At 40.5% G+C, this 20,154-nt stretch overlaps 1 protein-coding gene across 4 annotated transcripts in view; it reads right to left on the bottom strand.

Annotated features, from left to right (window-relative positions):
• TCAF1 (TRPM8 channel associated factor 1) overlaps positions 1–20,154 on the bottom strand; it is a 55,749-nt gene that overhangs the window by 30,093 nt on the left and 5,502 nt on the right. For 2 of the 4 annotated variants that reach the window (XM_047763297.1, XM_047763293.1), the window contains exon 1: positions 2,836–3,002. The exons of 1 other annotated variant lie outside the window; for it this stretch is intronic. The gene's annotated coding sequence lies outside the window, so the exon portion shown is untranslated. Of the gene's footprint in view, positions 1–481; positions 626–2,835; positions 3,003–20,154 lie in introns of those variants that run through there. One more of the 4 variants, XM_047763296.1, reaches the window with a different exon arrangement.

Genomic DNA, 20,154 nt, shown 5'->3' with positions numbered 1-20,154 from the left:
ATGCGAGGGGGCGAGATCCCGGTCTCTGAGATGGCGTTTGCAAATATCAAAGGGCAGTAGGGCAGAAGTGATGCTCTGTCACCGGCGCGACCCTGAGCAAGCCCTGCCGCCTCCCTGGACGACAGCAGTTTATCCCATCTAGCCGCGGATTGCACGCAGATTCTCTAGGCTAAGCCAGTGCATACAAAGCAAGCAAACAAACCTCAGATGTCAGAACCCAAAGAGGAGGAGCAATGCGGCAGGAGGGATGCAGAGCTGAGAACAGAGAACAATCACCCGCAGGAAGACGGGCACAACAGGGAGGGATTCTGTACCCTGTTTGGGCACCCGCAGCCTCGCCGCGCGCGCCCAGGCCCGCAGGTCCTCCCTCGCCCACCTCGCGCCCCTTCGGCCTCCGGCACCGCCCTCCCCCTGCCCGAGCTCAGTCCACGGCCCTCGGCTCCCGGTCTGGCCTGCGGGGCATTCGGAGAGGGCCACTCACCAGGTCGCCCCACAACTTCTACGGGGGCCGCTTGAGGAAGCAGAGCTGCGTGCAGAGGGGGACGCTCGGTCCCGCGGGCAAGGGGAGTCCCTGCAAGGCTGGCCAGCGGGGAGGAGACGGAGCGGGAGGAGGGGAGGGGCTCCCGGCCTGTCCCCTCCTCCCCACTTCCTCCTGGGCGGGACCGCGAGCCTAGGGGCGGAGCTTGGCAGGGGACAGGGCTTCTTTGTGTCGCGGGCCCTGTTGGCTGGGCACTGCCGTGGCCCCCCATCCTGGCAGTGGGGACGGCGGTCTTATTAAAGACATAAACTTCTCTATTTCATTAGTAAAGGAAAGGGCTGAACAAACCATGGGACACAGTCTACGGAATATTATTCAATTCTTATTTAGCGCTTACATGTCCATTTCCTTGGAGGAATGTACCTGACATAATGCCTAGGGGAAAATAAAAAGTGTTGAATATGCTTTCATTTTGATAATAAAAAACTGCCCTACATGTAATTGTATTATGGCGAGGGAAGGGACAGATAGATTTCTACCCACTAATACAGTTTAATCTGAGAAAGAGTGGAGGGCAACTTTTTATATGAACTATGCATAATTTGCATATGTACTACTTTTGTAAATTACAAATAATATATTATTTCAACACACAAAAAGTGGCTAAAATTTATTCTTCTGTGAACAGTTTAAATCTTTTCTGAAATCCTTCCTGATAACCAGTGGACAGGTGCTCCTTCCTTCCATGACCTGCAAGTTCCTACTTTGTGTGGTGACTTCATCTGGCGCTACAGGAGTATAATGCAGTATGACGGTTAGGAATTCAGACTGTCACCAGAGCGCAGGGATTCAGGTTGGTTTGTTTGTTTTTGCCATTTCTTGGGCCTCTCCTGCGGCATATGCAGGTTCCCAGGCCAGAGGTTGGATCCGAGCTGTAGCCACCGGCCTATGCCAGAGCCATAGCAACGCGGGATCTGAGCCGCATCTGTGACCTACACCACAGCTCACGGCAACACCAGGTCCTTAACCCACTGAGCAAGGGCAGGGACCGAACCCGCAACCTCATGGTTCTTAGTCGGATTCGTCAACCACTGAGCCACCACGGGAACTCCTGGATTCAGGTCTTAATGCTACACTTAACAGGCTGAGTGACTTTGTGCACGTTACTTAGTTCTTCTGTGCCTCAGTTTCATGACCTATAAAATGGGGTTGATAAATTTAGCATCTATGTTACAGATTGATTGTGAGGCTTAAATATGGTGAGTGAATACTTGTAAAGTTCTTAGATCAACGACCGGCATACATAAGACTGCATGAGTGTTTGTTAAATAAAATAAATATTCAAGTCAAAGGAAGATTTAATGAATGTTTTAGGAAAATGCGTACCTTTTAATCCTGACTAGGATGTTGATCCAAATCCATGTCTTACTTCCTTTCCCCTTCTCCCTTCAATTCCCTTTCCAAAAACTGAATCACATGAACCATGTTCAACAGGAGCATGTGGGTAGCTGAACTCATTGGCAGGGTTTACACAGCGGAAAGGCCAGGAAGAGAAATTAAGAGAACCTGAATTCAGGAGTGATGGCAAGGAGATCCTCTATCTTTCCAGAGGTCAAGGTTCTCAGCTAAAGAGGGCAGGCTGGCTAAGCTTCTTTTCAGTCTTAAATGCCAAGACGAGTAGCACCAACGTAAAACCATGAACTATTGAATTTCACGAAAACAATTAAAATTCAAAACAAAAAATGCATACACTGATACATAAAAATAAATAATAGAAGGACAAAAAGATACACGGGAAGGATACAACTTAACTTACCTCTGAGGCTGGTGGCCTGGGACTTGGTGGGAAAAAAAGGTTTCAAATGTCAGATTTTTGTTTTAAAAAGGAAAAGAGACACACACAGAGGGAGAAAGAGTGACGCTGGAAGAGAAAGGGAGCTGAAGGGAAGGTGATAAAATATCAGAATCTGATAAATATTATATTATTTTCTGTACTTATCTGTAGCTTCGGAAGCTTTTACGATGAAAAATGTTCAGAGAGGGCAGGAATGCTTTAGACTTTCGCTGACTGCCTTCCCGGAGGTGAATACAGAACCAACGTGGTAGAAAAAAAAGCAGAGCCAGAAACAGACATGGAGAAACCATAGGGAATCCTCTTTAAAAGACATCTGCTTCCTTAGGCCCAAGGGGGTCTCAGGCCAAAAACCCGACCACTTTCGCAGCCTCTCTGGGCCCCCTCCTCCGCGCTCCCCTCGACCCCTACTGCGACCCTCCCTCTCCCAGCCGAGCCACGGGGAACTCTGTTGGCGCTCCGGGGCCTGCTCTGGTTCCAGAAACCATCTTTGGACAAGACTCACCCGCTGTCCAGCAATGTCCACGCCAGCTACTTCAGGGAGAAGGGACTCCTCTAGAGAGGGCGGAGGAGGAGAGAAGGTACACAGCCTGGGAGGGGAAAATTAGGGACGTGGTGATGGAGGCTGCGGTGGAGGTGGGCAGCGGAGAAGGTGGGGGGAAGGAGAAGGGGGTTGTCCCCGAAGCTGATTGGTGGACTTGGGTTTGGGGGCGGAGCCTGGCCGACTGCCCCCAAACCGCAGAGGCCCCGCTTTGTGTCAGTTTCTGCCCAAGATGCCGCCCCAAAGAAATGGAGACCCCAGCCCCCGCGCGGTACAGTGTGTCGAAAAAGAAACGCATGAGCCCCTTTCCCAACAAGCGAGTTGGTTGATAAATAATGATAGATCTTAGATAAAATAATACACATTTCCAAGGATGGGTAAAATCTGTACATATGTGCTAGGAGTTTGGCTGTATTTATATTTTCATTTTGGGGGGCACGCCCACAGCATATGGAAATTCCCGGGCCAGGGATTGAACCGCGTTGCAGCAGCGACCCTAGCCGTTGTAGGGCACTGCGGGATCCTTAACTCGTTGCACCGCAGGAGCTATCCTGTATTTATATTTTTAATAAATATTTAGTGAAATGGAGAGTTTGCAGTTTTGTACAAATAAATTTTAAAATATTTTATATACTTATATAAGCACAAGTTTTATGGAAGACATATAACAACACTATAAGACTCGGTCAATAAAGACAGTAAGGAGATTAATTGTATTTTCTCTTTCTTCACACACCTCACTTCAACAGCAATATATATTATTCTGTGATTAAAAATAGATTCGTTTAGTCAAGTAATGAAATATCCTCAAACAGTTGGTAACAACCCCTCTAGAAATATCTCTATAAACATGATTTCGCCCTGTGTATGGGCTTCTTGAATTTTGTTCCAGCTCCTGAGCGGGAGCCACTTTGAGCCAGGTCCTAGCTTCATGCCTGGCCAGGTCCTGTCTTGACTCTCAGGCGTCTGCTCATCTGTCTAGTTTGGTGAGCTCAGCATGAGAACCTGAAGGGAAAACCACTTGCTCCTTTTCGTGGCCTGCGCCAGAGGCCCGCCAGCGCTGTGTGACCCGCTGAACAGCGTCCTGTGTCCTCGCACCTTGGCCCCTATTCCCTGGTGCCCAAGGAGAAGGTGTCTTTAGACCAAACTGTCCTCAGGAAGACTGTCTTTAAATTTCCCCCTGTAGCACAAAACAGCGTCCAGAGAATGTGGATTCAAGGTGAAGTGGATAGAGGCCCACATCCTGTGCTACTTCAGGGTTTCATGACAACTCCCGAAACGACAGGGAGCACAAGCCAAGAACTGTTTTATTTTATAAGCCAAGAACTCTTTTATTCTCCACTCCATGTGGCTGTAACCAGGGACTCTGTGGTGTCCACCTGATGGCTGGATGGACGGCACAGATGAATGCAGGGTGAGGAAGGCAATGAAGAGCACGCTTCAGTGAGACAAATGAGCCAGATAAACCTGGACAAATTACCAATTTTCCATACTGCAAATTTTCTCCTTCTGTTCATGCTCTTTTGATTTTCTTCCTTAAGCCTTTTGTTTTGTATGTCTCTCAGAATTTCCGGTTCCATCCTCTCTTTCTCTGTTTCAGACGCCACCTAATTAGCCCAATTATGAATCCTGTATCCTCCTTTTTTTTTTTTTTTTTTTGTGGTCTTTCTACGGCCGCACCTGTGGCATATGGAGGTTCCCACGCTAGGGGTCTAATTGGAGCTGTTGCCACCAGCCAACTCCACAGCCACAGAAACGCCAGATCTGAACCTCGTCTGTGACCTACACCACAGCTCACCGCAAGGCCGAATCCTTAACCCACTGAGCGAGGCCAGGGGTCAAACCCACAACCCCATGGTTCCCAGTCAGATTCGTTTCCACTGCGCCATGACAGAACGCCCCTGTATCCTTTCTTATTTCTACTTCCCCTGGAGTTTCTGTTTTACTTTCCAGTTTCTGTTCTGAGTAACAGACTGCTACAAAATCCTGAAAGCACTAAAATAACTTTTGAGACATAGTTTCTGTAAATATTCAGCAACATAGGAATGAATGAAGTTATTAAATATCCATACAACAAAATGTTATGCAGTTTCTAAAAGGGATGAGCTCAGGTCACATTTTGAAGAATGCTTTCAATATATGTTTTCAGTGGAAAATGTATTTCCCTGCTTTTGTATGTTTCTGTTTATCTAACAGGAAAAATAAGGGTATATTTGGCTACCTCAGAAAGTGGGGAGGGTTGACCAATAATTTTTTCTCTAAACATTTTGTATTTTAAAATATTATATATATATATATTTGCTTTTTAGGGCAGCACGTGAGGCATGTGAAGTTTCCTAGGCTAGGGGTCAAATTGGAGCTACAGCTGCCAGCCTACACCACAGCCATGCAGGATCCAAGCCGCGTCTGCAACCCACACGACAGCTCACGGCCACACTGGATACTTATCCCACTGATCGAGGCCAGGGATCGAACCCACACCCTCATGGATCCTAGTCAGTTTCATTAACCACTGAGCAGAAGGGAACTCCACAAAAATAATTTTGAAATAAAAGTAAGACTATTCAGTAATATGACTCTTAAAGGTATACCCCGCAGAAATGCATACATGTGTTATGAAAAGATTTTGTACTAAAATGTTCAAAGCAGCACATCCTTAATAGTGTGGAAGCTACACTCCCTGTTTTCTCACCCTAATTCCCCCCCGGGCACTACCTTCTATTACAAGAGTCTTAAAGATGTTATTTTCAGAGCAACAAATAATGAAAATTTATTTTTTATTATTTTTTTTCTTTGGGGGCCGCACCTGCTGCATATGAACGTTCCCAGACTCGGGGTCAAACTGGGGCTGCAGCTGCCAGCCTATGCCACAGTCATAGCAACGCCAAATCTCAGCTGTATCTGGGACCTGTGCTGCAGCCTGTGGCCATGCGGGATCCTTAACCCACTGGGAAAGACCAGGGATCGAACCCGCATCCTCGTGGTTCGGTTCTTAACCTGCTGAGTCTTAACAAGAACTCCATGAGAATTTATTATCAAAAGATTTACTTTCGAAGGAATTCTAAAGGCTATATCTCAAGAAAAAATAAAATAATTTCAGATAAATAATCTGGGATGTAAGGCTTAATGGTGAGAGGCTTCTAATTCTGTCATTGAGAAAATACCTTGTTTGGAACTCCACTAAAAACAGCAAGAGCTAGGAGTTCCCGTCGTGGTGCAGGGGTTAATGAATCCCACTAGGAACTATGAGGTTGTGGGTTCGATCCCTGGCCTTGCTCAGTAGGTTAACGATCTGGCGTTGCTGTGAGCTGTGGTGTAGGTTGCAGACGCGGCTCGGATCCTGCATTGCTGTGGCCGTGGTGTAGGCCGGTGGCTACAGCTCTGATTCGACCCCTAGCCTGGGAACCTCCATATGCCGCGGGAGCGGCCCTAGAAAAGGCAAAAAGACAAAAAACAAAACAGCAAGAGCTAGACCCAGTAGAGGAAACAAGGAAACCTCTGAAGAGCAAACAACATAAGCAGGACTTGAGAAGCTGTAATCCTGAGGGAAGGAAAATACAGAACCTGAGCTGCACATTCACTATGGCTTTACCCTTTGGGACATTCCCAGCTCACAGTGCAGGATAACAGGCCAAGTAGGAAGTGTCAGTCTCACTGGCTCAAGATTACCACACTCAAAGGACAAAATATGAGATAAGAAACTTCAGCGAAAGGAACCGAAAAATCTATGTACAAATTTCCTTAAGTCACTGGCTGACTCCTAAACCACGCATGCATGGGGAGACCCAAAACACGTGCAGAAAATCTTAGCTCATATGTCAATCCATTGAGCCGTCATTTCAGTAGCTGTAATAGTGTGGGAATGTGGAGGTCAAGTGCCACCGAAGGAAATGATTCTTATTAACACCCTGCTTTCAACTGAGACATGAGAAAATGGATGGCAGAGGGATAAGAATCATGCCTGAGAAGCGAGGTCTCTGTTCTTGGATAAAGGAACAACCTGAAATAGACTGGCGTCAAGAAAGCGTAAAGCTAACCTTTGATAGTGTGAAAGGACTCTGCTGGTACTTTATCTGTCCCCCATCCTCTGCCAAAATCCTTTTTGAAAAACAGTAACATCAATCAGAACTTTTTGATTTTTCATTCATGATGCCCTGCATCCAATCGCAAATTTAGAAGGAGGAGTTCCCTTGGGGCGCAGTGGGTTAAGGATCCAGGATCGTCATTACAGCAGCTTGGGTCGCTGCTGTGGCTTGGGTTTGATCCCTGGCCCAGAAACTTCCACATACTGCAGGCATGGCCAAAAAGGAATATTTAGAAGGAGGATTAAAAATAAGGACAAATTTTAAGAACTCAAGAGAAACCAAAAAATAGACAGACTCACAAGTGCTTAAGACATTTGAGTCCTTACACATGGACCAACTTTAAAATTAACCGTGATTAAATAAGAGACATGCTGGAGAATTCCAGTATAGAATTAAAACACGTAAAATATTAAAATGGAAATTTTAGAAGTAAAAAATAATCATTGAAATCAGGAATCTAATAGTTGGATATAACAGTGTATTAGACACAATTAACCACAGAACTGGTGAACTGCAACGAGGAACAGCAGAAAGTTTCCAAAAACTAACACACAAGGAGAAGAAAGGATGATACATAAGGAGATAAAAAGATATAAAAAGACTATAACAAGAATTATGAGACATAGTAGAAAGTCATGATAAAACAGCAATACATTAATAATGACTGAAAATTATCTGAAAGAGATCATCAAACTCCCCCCAAAATACCCCCAGAAATTCCCTAAGCAGAATAAATACAAAGAAAACTACACCTAGGCACATTTAAATTCAGAGAGGAAATCTGAACCGCAGCAAGAAATAAAGGATACTTTTCATTCAGAGGAACAGTAATACATCTGCCTTTTCTTTCTTTCTTTCTTTCTTTTTTTTTTAGTGCCGCATCCGAGGCACATGGAGGTTCCCAGGGTAAGGGTCGAATTGGAGCTACAGCTGCCGGCCTACACCATAACCACAACAACGACAGATCCAAGCCGCATCTGCAACCTACACCACAGCTCAAGGCAATGCTGGATCCCTCACCCACTGAGCGAGGCCAGGGATCGAACCTGTGTCCTTATGGATGCTAGTTGGGTTTGTTAACTGCTGAACTCCACATCTGCCTTTTCAAAAGAAATGATGGAAACCAGGACACAATGGTACTGCTTCAAAAAAAAAAAAAAGAAGGGAGTTCCCGTCGTGGCGCAGTGGTTAAGGAATCCGACTAGGAACCATGAGGTTGCGGGTTCGATCCCTGCGCTTGCTCAGTGGGTTGACGATCCGGCGTTGCCGTGAGCTGTGGTGTAGGTTGCAGACGCGGCTCAGATCCCGCGTTGCTGTGGCTCTGGCGTGGGCCAGTGGCCACAGCTCTGATTCGACCCCTAGCCTGGGAACCTCCATATGCCGAGGGAGCGGCCCAAGAAATAGCAAAAAGACAAAAAAAAAAAAAAAAGAAGAAGAAGAAGGTAATAAGCCAATCTAAAACTTTAAGTACAGCAAAAATATTCCTCAAAAAATTAAAGCAAAATAAAGACAATTTTAGATAAACAAAAGCTGAGAGAATTTGTTAGCGATGCGGTGTAAAAACTAAAAAAGGTACTTCCAAATTAAGAAAACTGATCCCAGATGGACATACATAACTAAGAATTGAGAATACTGAAAGAGTAAATACATGAGCAACTACCAGTTAATACTGACTATTTAATTAAACAAATATATCGTGTGGGATATAAAAGCACATAAGGAGTTCCTGTCGTGGCTCAGCAGTAACAATTCCGGCTGGTAGTAGGAAGGAAGTAGGTCCGATCCCTGGCCTCGCTCAGCGGGTTAAGGATCTGGCATTTCTGTGAGCTGTGGTGAAGGTCACAGACGTGGCTCGGATCTGGAGTTGCTGTAGCCTGGCAGCTGCTGCTCTGATTTGGCCCCTAGCCTGGGGACTTCCATATGCCACGGGTGCGGCCCTAAAATTAAAAAAAAAAAAAATTAAAGCATATAAAATATAACAATAGCACAGTAACAAGATGGGGATTAAAGCAGATACCCTATTTTAAAGTTACTGCATTGTCTGAGCCTTACCCATCCGTTGGTACCACAGTCAGACAAGGAGACTACAGGGAAAGAAAATTACAGGCCATTATCCCTGATAAACATGGATGCAAACCGAATTCACCAAAGGGAATTCAGCACGACATTAAAAGAATCATACGCCAAGATCAGGTGGGATTTATTCCAGCGATACAAGGATGATTCAACATGTGCAAACCAATAAATGTGCTCCTACATTAGCAAAAGAAGGATAAAATCATCTTAGCAGATGCAGAAAAGCATTTGACAAAATACAACCTCCTTTCCTGACAAAAACTCAACAAATTGGATGTAGAAGGGACGGACCGACCCCAGCATGATAAAAGCCATGTGTGACAAGCCTACAGCTCCCCTCATACTCAAGCAGGAAAGGCCAGAAGCTTCTTCTCTAGGATCAGGGACAAGACAAGGGGTGCCCGTCTCATTTTTTTCTCAACACAGCACTAGAAGTTCTACTTAGAGCAATGAGGAAAGAAAGAAAACTAATGCAATCCAAAATGGAAAGAAAGAAGTCACACTGTCTGTGTTTGCAGATTTCTCTGTTTGCTGATGAATAAATTTGTTTATTAAGCTTTTCTATATACACATCTGAAGAGAAATGTTAACATTATTAATTCTTGCAATCCATGCACAGAATATCTTTTTATTTATTTCTGCCTTCAATTCCTTTCATCAGTGTTTTATAGTTTTTGATGTACAGATCTTTTATCTCTTTGGTTAAACTGTTTTGATGCTATTTTATTTTTATGTATTTATTTCTTTGTCTTTTGTCTTTTTAGGGCCACACCTGTGGCATACGGAGGTTCCCAGGCTAGCAGTTGAATCAGAGCTGTAGCTGCCAGCCTACACCACAGCCACAGCAACATGGGATCCAAACTGCATCTGCAACCAACACCACAACTCACGGCAACGCCAGATCCTGAACCCACTGAGCGAGGCCAGGGATCAAACCCGTGTCCTTATGGATGCTAGTTGGGTTCGTTAACCACTGAGGCAGCACGGGAACTCCTTTTGATGCTATTTGAGATGAGATTATTATTATTTTTTAATTTCCCTTTTCGGAAATTGCTAAATTGCTGTGAGTATACCGAAACAAAACCAATTTTTGTAAGTAGATTTTGTATCCTGTAACCATACATTCAAGTGATCTTTGGGAAATGTGCAAAGAACACACAATAGTGAAAGGACAGTCTCTTCATTAAATCATGTTGCAATAATTGGATGTCCACGTGCAGAAAAATGAAATTGAACACTTCTCCCACGCCATACCCAAAAAGCAACTCAAAATGTATTAAGGACTTAAACATAAGACCTGAAACTCTAAAGCTACGAGGGGAAAACACGCCAAAAATGACTAACACTGGGCTGGGCAATACAATTTTGCATATGACCCCCCAAAGCAAGGCAACAAAAGCAGAAGTAAATAAGCAGGACTGTATCAAACCACTCAGAATCTTCACGGTGAAGGAAACAACAGCGTAAAGGGACAACCTACAGAATGGAGGGAAATATTTACAAACTATACATCCAAGAAGGAGTTAATAATATCCAAAATATAGGCGTTCCCGTCGTGGCGCAGTGGTTAACGAATCCGACTAGGAACCATGAGGTTGTGGGTTCGATCCCTGGCCTTGCTCCGTGGGTTAAGGATCCGGCGTTGCCGTGAGCTGTGGTGTCGGTTGCAGACGCGGCTTGGATCCCGCGTTGCTGCGGCTCTGATGTAGGCCGGCAGCTACAACTCCGATTGGACCCCTAGCCTGGGAACCTCCATATGCCGCGGGAGCGGCCCAAGAAATGGCAAAAAGACCAAAATAATAATAATAATAATAATAATATCCAAAATACATAATGAACACAAGCAACTCAACAGCAAGAAATCAGGAATCCAATATTTGGCTGTAACAGCATATTAGACACAAATAACCACAGAACTGGTGAACTGCAACACACACACACACACACACACACACACACACACAATGGAATTTATTTAGCCGTTAAAAAGAAGGAAATCCTGGAGTTCCCGTCGTGGCGCAGTGGTTAAATGAGGTTGCGGGTTCGGTCCCTGCCCTTGCTCAGTGGGTTAACGATCCGGCGTTGCCGTGAGCTGTGGTGTAGGTTGCAGATGCGGCTCGGATCCCGCGTTGCTGTGGCTCTGGCGTAGGCCTGTGGCTACAGCTCCGATTCGACCCCTAGCCTGGGAACCTCCATATGCCTCGGGAGCGGCCCAAGAAATAGCAACAACAACAACAAAAAAGACAAAAGACAAAAAAAAAAAAAAGAAGGAAATCTGGCCATTTGTAACAACCCAGATGAACCTCGAGGGTGTTACACTGGGTTTTGAAATAATTCGTACAGAAAAAGACCATATAACCACACTTACATGTATGACCGGAATGCTGTACAATCACACTTGTGTGGACTCTCAAAAAATTGAACTCATAGAAGCAGTGAGTAGCATGGTGGCTACTAGGAGCTGGGGAGAGGTTGGACGTGGGGAAATACTGATCAAAGTTTGCAAAGTTTCAGACGTGCAGGCTAAATTCTGGCGATCTAACGGGTAGCACATTGACTATAGTTAATAATATTGCTTTATGTACTTGAAATATGCTAAGATAGTAGATCTCGATTGTTCTTACCAAACAAGTTAAACTATGTGAGGTGACCGGTATGCTAATTAGCTTGACGTGGTAATCATTTCACAGTGTGTACATATATCAAAACATCCCATTGGACACCTTAGATACATGCAAGTTTTATTTGTTGATTACACGCAATAAATGTTACGAGTTATGTGTGCTTCAAGACTAGAGTTTCTGCTAAAACATTTGACCTACAACATTAGAACATGTAACTTCCAAATAAGAGGAGGAGTGATGTGGGCAAACAAAGGCAAAAAAAGAGTGAAGAGGAATGAAAGAGAGAGATAAAGTAGAAAAAATTAAAAGCAAATAATGAGATGGTAGAAATAAATCTAATTGTATTACTAGTTACAGTAAATATAACCGGACTGAATTATTCAATGATAAGTTATAAATTGTCAAGCAATAATTTAAAAAAAACTAGGACTTTAAAAAATACAGATAAGTTAATGACATATATTTAAAATATAGGGAGTTCCCTTCAGGGCTCAGCAGGTGACAAACCCAACTAGGATCCATGAGGATGCGGCATCGATCCCCAGCCTCGCTCAGTGGTTTAAGGATCTGGTGTTGCCATGAGCTGTGGTGTATGTCACAGACATGGCTTGGATCTGGCATTGCCGTGGCTGTGGTGTAGGCCAGCGGCTGTAGCTTCCATTTGACCCCCTAGCCTGGGAACTTGCCATATGCCACTCGTGTGGCCCTAAAAAGCAAAATAAATAAACAAATAAAATAGAGGGTTAGAAAGAAAGCTATAAAGCAAAGGATAAAAGAAAGACAAATGAAGTAACCACCAATCATGAAAACTTTGATTTTTCTTAGTTTTCTTGATTGGTGTTTACTTCATTTATCTGGGAGTGGGAATGGACTGGGAATCTGGGGTTAATAGATGCAAACTATTGCCTTTGGAATGGATAAGCAATGAGACCCTGCTGTATAGCCCTGGGAACTATGTCTAGTCACTTATGATGAAGCATGATAATGTGAGAAAATAGAATGTGTACCTGTAAGTGTAACTGGGTCACCCTGCTGTACAGTAGGAAATGGCAGAACACTGTAAACCAGCCATGATGGAAAAAATAAAAATCATTAAAAAAAATAAAAGTCTACAGATAACAATGCTGCAGAGGGTTTGGAGAAAAGGGAACCCTCCAGCACTGTTGGTAGGAATGCAAATTGGTGCAGCCACTATGGAAAACAGAATAGAGGTTCCTCAAAAAAACTAAAAATAGAGTTGCCGTATGATCCAGTAATCCCACTCCTGGGCATACATCCAGACAAAATTATAGTTTGAAAAGATACCTGCACCCTAATGTTCTTAGCAACACTATTTAAAATATCCAAGACATAGAAACAACCTAAACGTCCACCAACAGGCAAATGGATAAAGATGTGGAGTATGTATGTACACACACACACGCACGCGCGCGCACACACAATGATATATTACTCAGTCATAAAAAAGAATGAAATACTGCCATCATGCTAAGTGAAGTCAGAAAGAGAAAGACAAATGCCATATACCACTTATATGTGGAATCTAAAATATGACACAAATGAACATATCTATGAAACAGAAACAGACTCACAGATGTAGAGAACAGACTTGTGGCTGCCAAAGAAAAGGGGGTGTGGGGGAGGGAAGGATTGAGAGTTTGAGACTGGCAGATGCAAATTATCATACCTGGATAAGCAATAAGGCCCAACTGTATAGCACAGGGAACTGTATTGAATATCCAATGATAAACCATAATGGAAAAGAATATGAAAAATTATATATAAAATTATTTGAATTATTTTGCTCTACAACAAAAATGAACACAACATGGTAAATCAACTATACTTCAGAAAAATTTTTTAAATTAAATTAAATTAAATTAAAATTACAAAAGAATGTACCCCTTGGTGTATACCTATGTATATACCTCTTGACCATAACACACACACACACACACACACACACACACACACACACACACACACACACACATTGCTCTGGTAAATTAGGCAAAATGTATTGGTGGTGAAAGCTGAGACAATATTAGATAGTTAAAAAAATAGCTAATGTGTCCTATTCTTAGAAAAACATATTTTCCCTATAATCTGTTTGTATATGCTGATATAGTTCTCTGTTGAAACCATTCTCCTTTTGCTTTTCTACTTAAAATATATGTATATATATATTATTAAAGAGAAAATAAATCATTAATGTCTGGATTAAAGAGACATGAATTCCTGCGTGAAAAAAAATTCCTAAAAAACAGAGTTTACTGTTTCTTTTACATTTTTAAATAATGTAAATTATATTCTAAAAGTAATGGAAAACAAAAGTAATTTTTTAAATACAAAAAAAAGAAAACTTTGATTTAATGATTTAAGAACAAATTATGAATGCAAAACAAAAAACATTAAGAGGTAGCCATTGTATTTTACATTCCTACATTATGATAAAAACTTCATTTCAATTCCCTAACAATATTGCCTCAAAATATATAAAGTAAAAATAAAGAGATTTACAATGAGAAATTTCAAAATCCACCATTATAGTGAGAGATTTTAATGTAACTATTTTTTGCGATTAATAATTCAAGCAGATAAAAGATTGGTGAAGATGGGCAAATCTGTATTGCATAAATAACACACTTGTTTTAATGATAATATAGGATGTTATATAATTAGAGACTATACATTATTTCAAGCATACAAATAAAACTACATGCTAGGTTATATGCTTTAATGCATCCGAAAGAAATGCATCATATATTCTCTGAATTAATTATAAATTAGCTAGTCAACATTTACTAGAAGATAATAAAAAATTCTTTATGTGAGTGGCTGGAAATTAAAACACATTTTTTTAAAAACTTCATGGCTCAAATAAGAAACTATAATGGAAATGATAAATATTTAGAGCATGATAGCAAAATATTCATGTCAAATCGTGTGAGTTATAGCTAAAGATCAGTGACACAAACTTATAGCCTGAAAAGTTTATGTAAGAAGAATAGCTCAAAATTAATGAGTTAAGCACATATCTTTTTTAAAAAATTTTCTTTTTACGGCTATACCTGTAGATATGGAAGTTCCCAGGCAAGGGGTCAAACCGGAGCTGCAGTTGCAGGCCTATGCCATGGCCACAGCAACTCGGGAGCCAAGCCACAACTGTGACGTACACTGCAGCTTGCTGGGTCCTTAACCCACCAAGAGAGGCTAGGGATCGAACCCACATCCTCACAGACTCTATGTCTGTCAGGTTCTTAATCCACTGAACCACAACAGGAACTCTGTGTATATGTCTTAAGAGCTTAGAAAATAACAAAAACACTCAAATAAGGCAGGAAGAAGTAATAAAATAATTAACAATGAAGGAAACAGAGATGGTTTTTTGGTGTACGTATGTGAAAGAGCTAATAAAGTAGTCCAAGTCTGGGCAAAATTAATCAAACCAAAAAGAGAAAGAAAATATACACACATTATTAATGAAAAGGGGGTCAAAATAATAAATGATGAAGATATTTAAACAGATAATGAGAAAATATTGTGAAAAATTTTGTTCTATTAATTTTGAGTATATATATTTATATGAAATGGTTAAATACCTTAGAGAATACAATTTATAAAAACTGATTTCATTTAAAAAAAAATCTAAATAGGCCTATAATTCTTAAAGTAATTGGACCAACATGTTTAATATCTTCTGACAAACTAAACTCCACACCCAAGGTGTTTTACTGGTGATTTGAATAATTTGATAATTCCAGTCTTGCACAAATTCTTCCAGAGAATAGCATAATGAGAATACTACCTATCTTATTTTACGAAATGATATTAACAACAGAGGTAGTACCATAAAGAATATTTACAGGCCAATTTCAATTCACATATATAGATGCAAATATCTAATGCTTATCCTTATGTCTATATCTAAAAGTTATTACATATTTCTCACAGAGAGTTTATTCCAGGAATGTAAGGTTGATTTAATATTAAAAGCTGAATAATAAACCTCACTATATTAACATACTTAAAATCATATGAGAAAATCAATAGTCACAGAAGAAACATTCGATAAAACATTTACTTGTAATAAAAGTGCTTACCAAAAGAAGAACCAAACTCTCTTATTATGGAACAAAATAACCATCATCAATGAGATATTTAAAGCTGATATAGTGAAATCTTTTTCTTTATTATCTTAAGGATAAAACAAGACACCCTTCTCTACATTAACACATATTTTTTTAATTGGAATACATACTGGGGGTCTTAGCCAATGCAATAAGACAGGGAAAAAAAAAAGTATAAGGATGGAAAGGAAGAAAAAATACTGTCATTCTTTTCAGATCATACGACTGCCTTTGCAGCAAATCTGATTCTATAGGTAAATTGAGAATTTTTAATGGAAGTTATCAAGCTTGATATATAATCAATATATAAAAGGCAATTGGATTTCCATACATAAGCAACAAACAATAAGCTACAAAATATAATTTTTATAAATTATTTACAATAGCTGTAAGACTGTAATGTACTTAGAAATAAAGTTAACAGAAATGAGCAAAAGGAAAACAGTGAAAAATATTATAAAACATTAAAGAAACATTAACAGTAAGCTAATAAATGTCATTATATACTAAGTATATAGATGGAAAAATTTAACATCTTGAAGAGGACATTTCTCCTCAAAGTGATATATAGAATTAAAGCAATTTCAATAAAAATTCCAGCAGGTTTTTTTCTTTGCTTATTTGTTTCCTGTTTTGAAGAACTTGACAAGTTTATTTAAATATTTATATGAAAGGTCGAAGGTCCAAGAATTGCTAAAACACTCTTGAACTAGAATAAAGAGGTTGGAGGATATTTCCTATGAGATTTAGCCTTATTACAAAACACCAGTAGTTAAAAACAATTTTGTATTGGTATGGAGTTAGGCAAATAGATAATGAGAGAGTAGGGAGCTTAAAACAAATTCATACATATGTGAAAAACTTGATTCACGCAGATCACTGGTGCTGAGATAGCTGATTAGCCATTTGGAATAAATAGCACAACAATCCGTTTCCAGGTGGATTTAGGCACTGCCAAATACAAAAGTTTAAAAACTTCAGAGGAAAGTATAATAAAATTGAAATGAAATTCGGAAGTTAGGTCATTGACAGAAGTAGACAGACTTTGAAAGAAAAGCTAAGCACCAACCTGAAAGCAGATATCTGCAGTATAAGTAGTTAACAAGGATGAACAACTATATGCCAACGAATTTGACAATCTGGAAGAAATGGACAATTTTCTAGAATCTTACAGCCTGCCAAAAGTGAATCAAGAAGAAACAGACCAACTGAACAGACCGATCACTAGAAATGAAATTGAAGATGTCATAAAAACACTCCCTACAAATAAAAGTCCAGGATCAGATGGCTTCACAGGCGAATTCTATCAAACATATAAAGAGGAACTGGTACCCATCCTCCTTAAACTCTTTCAAAAGTTTGAAGAGGAAGGAATACTCCCAAAGACATTCTATGATGCCACCATCACCCTAATTCCAAAACCAGACAAAGATACCACCAAAAAAGAAAACTATCAGCCAATACCTTTGATGAATATAGATGCAAAAATTCTCAACAAAATCTTAGCCAACCGAATCCAACAACATATCAAAAAAATCATACACCATGACCAGGTAGGGTTCATCCCAGGTTCACAAGGATGGTTCAACATACGGAAATCAATCAACGTCATACACCACATTAACAAAAGAAAAGTCAAAAATCATATGATCATCTCAATAGACGCAGAAAAAGCATTTGACAAAGTCCAACATCCATTCATGATCAAGACCCTCACCAAAGTGGGTATAGAGGGAACATTCCTGAACATAATCAAAGCCATTTATGATAAACCCACAGCAAATATAATACTCAATGGGGAAAAACTGAAGGCCTTCTCACTCAAATTTGGAACAAGACAGGGATGCCCACTCTCACCACTGCTCTTCAACATAGTTTTGGAAGTCCTAGCCACAGCAATTAGACAAACAAAAGAAATAAAAGTATCCATATAGGAAGAGAAGAGATAAAACTGTCACTGAACACAGACAACATGATACTATACATAGAAAACCCTAAGGACTCAACCCAAAAACTACTTGAACTGATCAACGAATTCAGCAAAGCAGCAGGATATAAGGTTAACATTCAGAAGTCAGTCGCATCTCTGTATACCAGCAATGAAATATTAGAAAAGGAATACAAAAATACAACACCTTTTAAAATTGCACCTCACAAAATCAAATACCTTGGAATACACCTGACCAAGGAAGTAAAGGACTTATATGCTGAGAACTATAAAACTATAATCAAAGAAATCAAAGAAGATGTAAAGAAATGGAAAGATATTCCATGTTCATGGATTGGAAAAATCAATATTGTAAAAATTTGGCCATACTACCCAAAGCAATCTACAGATTCAATGCAACCCCTATCAAATTACTCATGACATTTTTCACAGAACTAGAACAAACAATCAAAAAATTTGAATGGAACAACAAAAGACCCAGAATCGCCAAAGCAATTCTGAGAAACAAAAACCAAGCAGGAGGCATAACTCTCCCAGACTTCAGGCACTATTACAAAGCCACAGTCATCAAAATAGTGTGGTACTGGTATCAAAACAGACAGACAGACCAATGGAACAGAATAGAGAACCCGGAAATAAACCCTGACACCTATGGTCAATTAATCTTTGACAAGGGAGGCAAGAACATAAAAGGGGAAATAGAAAGTCTATTCAGCAAGCATTGCTGGGAAACCTGGACAGCTGCATGCAAAGCAGTGAAACTAGAACACACCCTCACACCATGCACAAAAATAAACTCCAAATGGCTGAAAGACTTAAATATTCGACAGGACACCATCAAACTCCTAGAAGAAAACATAGGCAAAACACTCAGACATCAACCTCATGAATATTTTCTCAGGTCAGTCTCCCAAAGCAATAGAAATTAGAGCAAAAATAAACCCATGGGACCTCATCAAACTGAAAAGCTTTTGCACAGCAAAGGAAACCCAAAAGAAAACAAAAAGACAACTTACAGAATGGGAGAAAATAGTTTCAAATGATGCAACCGACAAGGGCTTAATCTCTAGGATATATAAGCAACTTGTACAACTCAACAGCAAAAAAGACAATCACCCAATGGGAAAATGGGCAAAAGACCTGAATAGACTCTTCTCTAAGGAAGATATGCAGATGGCCAGCAAACACATGAAAAAATGCTCAACATTGCTGATTATAAGAGAAATGCAAATCAAAACTACCATGAGATACCACCTCATACCAGTCAGAATGGCCATCATTCATAAGTCCACAAAGAGCAAGTGCTGGAGGGGCTGTGGAGAAAAGGGAACCCTCCTGCACTGTTGGTGGGAATGTAAACTGGTACAGCCACTATGGAGAACAGTTTGGAGATACCTTAGAAATCTATACATAGAACTTCCATATGACCCCGCAATCCCAATCTTGGGCATCTATCCGGACAAAACTCTACTTAAAAGAGACACGTGCACCCGCATGTTCATTGCAGCACTTTTCACAATAGCCGAGACATGGAAACAACCCAAATGTCCATCAACAGATGATTGGATTAGGATGATGTGGCATATATACACAATGGAATACTCCTCAGCCATAGAATGACCTCATGCCATTTGCAGCAACATGGATGGAACTAGAGACTCTCATACTGAGTGAAATGAGTCAGAAAGACAAAAACAAATACCGTGTGATATCACTTATAACTGTAATCTAATATCCAAGCACAAATGAACTTCTCCTTAGAAAAGAAAATCATGGACTTGGAGAAGAGACTTGTGGCTGCCTGATGGGAGGGGGAGGGAGTGGGAGGGATCAGGAGCCTGGGCTTATCAGACCCAACTTAGAATAGATTTACAAGGAGATCCTGCTGAGTAGCATTGAGAACTATGTCTAGATACTCATATTGCAACAGAACGAAAGGTTGAAAGAAAAAATGTATACATGTAAGGATAACTTGATCCCCTTGATGTACAGTGGGAAAAAAATAAATAAAAAAAGAAATTTTTTTATAATTTCCCCAATACATTGTTTTTTTTTTCTACTATACAGCATGGTGACCCAGCTGCACATGCATGTATACATTCTTTTTTCTCCCATTATCATGCTCTATCATAAGGGACTAGACATAGTGCTACAGAGCAGGATCTCATTTAAAGCCTTCCCACTAAAATCTGGAACAAGACAAGGATGCCCATTCTCACCACTGTTATTCAACAGAGTATTGGAAGTCCTAGCCACAGCAGTCAAACAAAAGAAATAAAAGGTATCCACATTGGAAGAGAAGAGGTAAAATTGTGACTGTATGCAAATGACATACTATATATAGAAAACCTAAGGACTCAACCCAAAACTACTCGAACTGATAAACAAATTCAGCAAAGTAGCAGGATGTAAGATTAATA

This window comes from Phacochoerus africanus, chromosome 16 (assembly GCF_016906955.1).
Source record: "Phacochoerus africanus isolate WHEZ1 chromosome 16, ROS_Pafr_v1, whole genome shotgun sequence".
NCBI classification, from domain to species: Eukaryota; Metazoa; Chordata; class Mammalia; order Artiodactyla; family Suidae; genus Phacochoerus; species Phacochoerus africanus.
Note: the sequence above shows the minus strand (reverse complement) of the source record. Positions and strands in the feature narration are given on the sequence as shown.